The sequence below is a fragment of the Homarus americanus genome, unplaced genomic scaffold (assembly GCF_018991925.1).
Source record: "Homarus americanus isolate GMGI-L3 unplaced genomic scaffold, GMGI_Hamer_2.0 scaffold25735, whole genome shotgun sequence".
Classification (NCBI taxonomy): Eukaryota; Metazoa; Arthropoda; class Malacostraca; order Decapoda; family Nephropidae; genus Homarus; species Homarus americanus.
The window spans coordinates 95,503-103,754 of NW_024716776.1; positions in this window are offsets into that span (position 1 = coordinate 95,503).

An 8,252-nucleotide genomic window follows, 5' to 3' on the forward strand; every position below is an offset into this window, starting at 1 on the left:
TTTGAAAATATGAAAAATAACCTAATTATTTAATTATTATTGTAATTTCCGTCCAGCAAATTCATTTTTCATTGAATTTATGGAGAAAAAAATAATGAACACGAAACATGTAAAACTCAGACAAACAATTGTGAGAAAGATGATGTTGCTGACAAACGTTGCCAGAGGTGTAATTAACACAAATGGCTCTTGAGTCCGAGCTCTTGTCAATTTTTTTCACCTTAGTAATCTTTCCTACTGTGCATATATAGTACATTTGTGGTATTTCAACATTACCCATATATATAAAATCATGTAAGGAATTAAAGGAGCAAATAAAAAAAAATGCATGTTTTAGCAAGTATAATTTGAAATTTATAATTGCATTTTAAATCAACTTATGTCTTAACTTCACGAAACACAATTTTCTAAAACTAATTATACATAAAAATGCATGAGAATCTTTAAGCTTCCCTACAGTACAAACAAAAAGTCTCTACGATAGTAGGTAGTAGGCATCTACCAAGCAGGGAGGAACTACCGGTTGGGAAGATATTGGAAGCATAATGTATTGTCACATGGCATTACGACAATTGTGACCAAGTCCCAAGTTGCTGATCTATCTTTCTGTCTCATTTACACACAATTACAGGATCTCGATTGTCTCTTTTACAATTGACAACACAACATATATAACCGTACTCAATCTTGATCTGTTTGATTCATTCTATTTTATTCTCCTATGTCAGTTGATATTAATAATGAAGCGGGACCTTCTCGGATGGGTCCCACTGGTCGGGAAGGTTGTGGACCCCAATGCCGAACTGATCATCATCAAGTTACTGGGGACTCAACTGACGCCACCGCGGTTGCTGGAGGATCGGCTTTTTTCACACTTCATTTTTCCAACATTCGCAGCCTGAGATCCAATTTTCCTTCTGTGGAGCACCATCTATTAACCTCTTCCCCCGACCTCTTACTCCTCTCCGAACTTCAACGGCCCAAAGCAGTTTCACCCAAACCTTTTCAAGTTTCCAACTTCAATCTTTATACCTCCCTCTATTTTAAGGGAGGTGTATGCGCCTAATGCAACACACGTACACCTATAGCCCGACTCACGGATCTTGAATCTCCCCTTTATGATGTCATCTGGCTCAAAATATCTCTACCAACTGTGACTATTTTTCTTTGTTTCCTATACTGTTCTCCCAACTTTACCAACTATTTCGAACTCTTTCACAATCTCACTTCTTACCATGAGTCGTTGCTATCCACCCACCCCAACACCGAGATCCTCTACCTAGGGGATTTCAATGTACATCACAGAGAGTGGCTTGACTCTGCAAGGGATGACCCAGGTGGATCTGAAGCACTCTCTTTTTCCCTACTTAATGATTGGAACAGATAATCAAGCACCCTACACGCGTTCCTGATCGACGCGATCAACTTGCTAACATTCTTGATCTTTGTTTTACCTCTAACCCTTCACACTATTCATACTCAATTTCTGCCCCCTTAGGGTTTTCTGATCACAATCTTATTTCTATTAAATCAAATTGGGCACTACCACCTTCCCCCACCCACCTCTAAACGTTAACTATGGCACTATTGGAAGGCAAGCTGGCAATCCTTGCGACAATTCTTCGCCGTACTTTCCTTGGGATGAATTTTGCTTTTCCACTCGGGACACCTAGGTATGTGCTGATTTTGATTTTGCCACTAGCAGCGGCTACTTTATTGCGCACCCCACACTCATCCTGTGAGCGGTAGCGCAAAAGGATTACAGAGTAGAGTTTACAACGGGTCATAATAATTAACCCCCGTGGTCCGGATATTATGGCACTGAATGATATGCAGTATTTTAATTACATTATTTGTTTAGTTCTATACATAAAGGAAAACTTATTCACAAATGCGTGAGTGCAGGCGTGTGAGGCAGTATGTCTGGCCGCACACTTTGCTATTCACATTTGTGTGAGAAGTATTCAAGCACATTGTGTATTTGGTTCTATACATGAGAACTGATATAGTTACTAAGTGCAAAAAAGTGGATACAATCTTTATATGTCGGCTATCTTGCCATTAAAGATGAAGTGTTGTGCCATTTCACACACAGTGTGCTTGGACCTGCCCCTTAAAGGTTCTATGTGATGACAGCATTGCTGGGGTTATACAGGGTGGTATGGGTGCATTTATCCCATCTTCTACCAAAACTTTCACATTACAATCATGGTTTGATCGCTACTGCTCTCTTGCATGCAGGGTGAGAGATAGAGCATATCGAGCTATGAAACTATCTCCTTCTCCTATTACCCACACCCAGTGTTATACGTTGATGCCGTTAATTTAACTCCATCAATGGACGGCGGCAACTTTTTGTTAACGCTGACGCTGACGCCATAATTTTTTTTGGCAAGTGACGCTACAGGTGACGCAGTCAACTTTTCACCCGAGCAGAGCGTCAATCCTCAAGTGTCAATTTGTTCGTCAGGAAAAAGGCCACCAACCAGCTGTCAAGGTTGGTGGAGAAGTCCGTGCACGAGACTGAGAGCAGCAGCAGCAGTGAGGAAGACGACAAAGACCATAACGTGAAGGACGAATTGTTCCAGGCCCTGTACGAGACCCCCGCAGGAATGAAAAAGACAGTGACCTTTTCAAGCGTTTCCACTGGGAGAAACTTTCGACAAAAACTTTCTACAAGGACACACTTCCCCCATCCCCTCTAGTGCTGCCGTGGAGCGCGTGTTCTCCATGGGCAAGGACGTCATGAGGCCCAAGCACAGCAGAATGAGCGACAAGCATTTTGAGATGCTCGTATTATTGCGGGGGAACAAATGAATAATTAAAATATAATGTAAATCATAATTAATGATTAAATATTAATGAATATTTTTTTATTTTCATATGTTACTCCCATACACAGGAGAATACGCGTTTCGGGGCTGCAATTGTACGTCACTCAAAACTCGTTGACGCTAACGACGTCAATTTATGAAACCGTTTACGCCGACGCTGACGGCATCAAATTTCTCGGCCGTTTACGCTGACGCTGGCAGCGACACTTTTTTTCGTTGACGTGTACAACACTGCCCACACCTCTTTCATTACTTCTAGGAATCGTTGTAAGGCTATTCTTCGTAGGGCCAAACGGAATTTTATGAAAAGAAAAGCCGCTGTTCTGACTAATTCTTCCTCTAGTAAATCCTTCTGGTCCTTAACCTAAAACATCTGTAATAACTTCTACACTTCTTCTTTTCCTCTCCCACCTGACAAAGCCAATCACTTTGGCACCTTATTCTCCTCTAATTCCACCTTAGACGATTCCCACTCTATCCTTCCTACCCCTGCTCCTCCTACTGAACCTATTCACGTTCCAATAATAGTCCACTCGCAGGGTTGCTGGTGTGTTATCCAGGCTGGATGTGAGTAAGGTGCATGGACCGGACGGAATACCCCCTCGTGTTCTGTGGGAGTGTGCTGAAATTCTGGCCCCTGTGCTTGCTCGCCTCTTTTGCCTCTGCCTCAAAACCCAAACTTCTCCTTCTTCTTGGAAGCATGTCTTGGTTCAGCCCATCCCGAAGAAGGGTGACCATTCTAATCCCTCTAACTATCGCCCCATTGCCCTAACTTCATCCCTCTCTAAGTTTTTCGAATCTATCTTGAACTCCCATTTTCTCTGTCCCCTTGTATGCCATTCTCTTTTGTCGGATCATCAGTATGGCTTTCGCCAGGCGAGATCTACTGGTGAGCTCCTCTCTTATTGCACCCAGATTAGGACAGGGGAAACATACCAGCAGTTTTCAGTCCACCTGGGTCGTTTGTTTCAACAATGGCTAGAGGCGTCAGAGGTTGAGGAAACCTTTGCGTCTCTTGCTAACTTCATGGTAGTAGATCAGTCTTTGTCTTCTCTTCCGCCAGACTTGAAAATTTTCATTAAGGAACACCGGCCAGCGACGCTTGGAGAAGCTGTACAACTTGCTGACAACTGGGTGTCCGCTCGCAACGCCTACCCTAAGTCTCCCACTCCTCCAGTGAACAACACGAAGCCTCCGTCCTCCGAGGAACCATTCACAGGAGTGGAGAAGAGTAGTTCACCGGCCGTGCGGTGCTACAACTGCGGAGAAGACGGGCACACTCGTTCTCGCAGTCCCAGGAATCCCCGCGCCTTCAAATCTACCGACATTCATCAGCCCAGCTACAAGCTCGGATTCTGTTTGGAAGAGAGGAGCTGCCCCCATTATTGTGTCAGCGGGTCTTGGGCATCTACTTTCATTAGGGACACTTGTTGCTCGTGCATTATTGTCTCTGAGGAAGCCCTGCCTGACGCTGACGTCACCAGCTGCTCGAAGGTTAGTGTCGTTGATTATTTAGGTCGTGTTGACCAGTTCCCTGTTGTTAGGTGCTACCTGCGTTGCCCCTATTTCACTGGTTGGTCTAATGTGGTAAGAGCTCCTATTAAATTCGCTAGTGTTCTCATTGGTAATGTTCCCGGAGTTCGTGACCCTAACGACCCGGAACCTTTAAAACTCTCCTCGCCATTAGTGCCAGTTTCCTAGCCACCAGCGCCAGTCTCCTCGCCACCTGCCAACTTCGACTCGCCACCCTCACACGCCAACCTCACCTAAAGCAAAGGTCCAAGCTGTGGAGACACGGTCGGCGAAGGTGAAACGATTGCATCCCCTGATTCTGCCGAATTTGTTGCCACTGAATTCGCCAAGCTTCAAGCCTCGTGTACCAATCTGACGCGGGTAAGGGAGAAGGTGACTTCCGGGTAGGAGGATCAGGTTAGAGATGGGTCTGTTTACAAGTTTGTTTGTATTAATGGTCTGTTACACAAGTCTTGTGTGTCATCCAAGCGACCAGCCAAAGTAGGTCGGTTTTTACTTGTTGTCCCTGCTGATTGTCGTAGTAACATTCTCTCTGTAGCTCACGAGAGCCTTCTAGTAAGACACTGTTCTCGTAGGAAAACTTATAGGAAGGTTGCTGATCAGTTTTAATGGTAAGGTATGGGAGCAGATATTAGAGCTTTTTTTAGGAGTTGTGATCAGTGCCCCCGTATGTCCGCCAAGGGTAGAGTTCGTCCTGTTCCACGTGAACCCTTACCCATCATTACAGAACCATTTTCTCGGGTAGCCATAGATTTTGTTGGACTGTTCTCACCCCCTCCCTCTAAGAAGCCTAAATTATATCAAGCTAATTTGGTAAGGAAATATAATTGCAGTACCCACATAGCTCGTGTCGTTGACGACATTCCCAAGCTGGAGTCAGTCGAGGCACTACCCTGCAAGAGTTCCTGTGAAGTTCAGGCGCCAAACTCGGATGATCTCGGTTGCCAGCTACCGATAACCCCGGACGGGATAGAAGAATCCTCTACGACTGGAAATAGGCCCCAACTTAAACCTGGACTGTAGTGGATCCCACGTGCAGTTCCTTGATACAGCCTTATGATATTTGGACATCAAGTTACCTCTTATTCTTTTATTGTGACCATTCTTTATTTTGCTATGTGTATTTAAACATTTGTTGTAGGATGATTATGCTTTGTGTACTAATCTTAAGGTATAATCTACCTTACAGTAGATTTTTTGGGGGGGAGCTGTGTCAGGGCTGTAACGAGCAGGATGGTTGTTCGCCGCCCACTTGCTTGTTCGCGTCCCCTACTTTTGTGAGGTGAGAACGTCACTGCCGCCTCGATACACAGCAGACACTACCCAGCCGTCAACACAGCTGTACTTGCACCCCGTGGTTCGTTCAAATTCTGGTTGTGATCTCATCATAGGTCCTGGTGGGCTGTTTCCCCAGACCTTCACAAATCGACTGCCAATCTCCGGACACCTACCCCAGCTACTACTGCGGCTGCCACGTCATCTCCAGTTCCTCCACACCGTCCGTGCACCTGGCCATCTCTCCTGTGTAGCAAGACATCGCCCGCCGGCGCCAAGTGAGGAAGCTGACTTGACCTTCCCCCTGAGAGCGGATCACTGCTTTCCTCCCTCAGGACCGCCGCCGTAGGAAATATCTGTTCGTTGTTTGACTCCCTTAATTGTTTGACTCCCTTAATTGTTTGACTCCCTTAATTGTTTGACTCCAATAATTGTTTGACTCCCTTAATTGTTTTACTCCGTTAACTGTTTGATTATCTTAATTGTTTGACTCCTTGAATTGTTTAACTCCCATAATTGTTATTTGATGTTTGTTTCAGTGGTGTCAGAGTTTTGTGTTATTTTCATAGTAAAGAGATGTCCATCTCGAACGGTTGTTTTTTATCCCTCGGAAAACCATGGCTCTTGACTTCCTCTGTATATATACACCTTGTTTTGTACTTCTTAGTCTGTACTCACCCCTGAAGATGTGAATTACACGAAAGCGCTTGGGAACTTCGTGTTTTCTTCTTTCCTTGTGGTTATCAGCACATATATATATATATATATATATATATATATATATATATATATATATATATATATATATATATATATATATATATGCAAGTAAATCACTGTAGGTGCGTGATCTAGGTATATGCTGATAACCACAAGGAAGAAGAAACACGAAGTTCCTTCAGGAAACAATACTAGAGAGTAACCTATATATGGAATTCTTTGAAAAGAAACTATTAAGTAATATTTTACCACCCTCAGCAGTCTGGTTTAGATATGTTGATGATGTATTATGTCTCTGGCCATGTAATGAGGACCTAAAAGCTTTCCTGCCACAACTTAACAACTTAGCCCCCTCGATCAAATTCACTGTGGAATTAGAGCAAGACTGTAAATTGCCATTCCTAGACTGTCTGATACACAGAATAGGTAACACTTTTAAGTTCAGTATTTATAGAAAACCAACTAATGTGTGTTCATACATTCATTATTATTCTGCCCACCATAATAAAGTCAAACAGTCAGTATTTTCAACAATGTTTTTACGTGCCTTGAGAATTTGCAGTCCGGAATTCATCGATGAGGAATACAAATATATATATAATATTGGCTCAAACCTTAAATACCCTAGATCTTTCATAGACAAATGCCTAAACATTACTAAGAAAACTTTTTATAGAACTGATCCCAAGCCCACCCATGACCATAAGAATATCTTAATATTACCATTTCACAAAAAATTCTCACACATTCCTTCACAACTAAAAACCTGGAACGTCAATGTGGCATTTAAAAACTCATGCACTGTTAAGGAATGTAATATGTTTTGCTTAGGCCAGACAGGTAAAGATCTTGCAACTAGAATTAAACAACACAAATACAGTGTTAGGACAGGCCAGGAATCCAATGCTCTGTTTGTTCATTTGAGGGATAACAAGCATTGCATTGACTGGGATAATGCCTCCTCAATATTACCATGTAAGTCAATTGACAGTAGGAACATCATAGAATCTAGTCTTATTAAACATACCGAAGCATTCAACATGAATTTGAGTAACGGCATGTACAAGCTGGACAATTTTGTAATTAAGAAGATTTGTGATCAGGTGAGAAGGCCGGGTCACTTGACCATCTGACCTGACCACCAACCGTTGTGTGCTATTTAAAGATTAGTAGGGTCATTACCTAATACCTGACCATTGTGGACCTGGTCTCACCCTCCTCTGTATATATACACCTTGATTTGTATTACTCTCTCTAGTCTGTACTCACCCCTGAAGATGTGAATTACACGAAAGCGCTTGGGAACTTCGTGTTTTCTTCTTTCCTTGTGGTTATCAGCATATATATATATATATATACCCCCGCTTTACGCGTTTTTTTTTACGCTTTTCTACATTTACGCGGTACCCTGCCAAAACCGGAATTCCCACTTTACGCGGTGCATCTACTCATATACGCGGGTGAAGTATAATTTTTTTTATTTAGCTCATAAAATTCATACAAATTACCCGGCCAGAATATAATTTACATTGCTGGAATTCTTAAATTTGATGATCATTTTGAATATAAACATCATAAATTTTGCATTAGACATACAAATTTTAGATCTAAGTAAGAATTTTGTTTACTCAGACAAATATGTTATCTTTTGTGCAAAATATATGACGTGTATATTCAAAATATTCCTGGTCTTGCAAGGATTCCAGCAATGTCAATTATATTATCCTAACTTTAGTCCGAGGTATTATTTATTACTAAAAATTTAAATATACTGTTTTAACCAAAACATTTCTCTGGTAGGGAGGGAAGGTGGGGGTGAGGGGTAGGGAGGGAGGGAGGGAGGGACCCAGCGAGCGTGGGAAGAGGGGGGGGAGCCGGAGGTGGGGTATT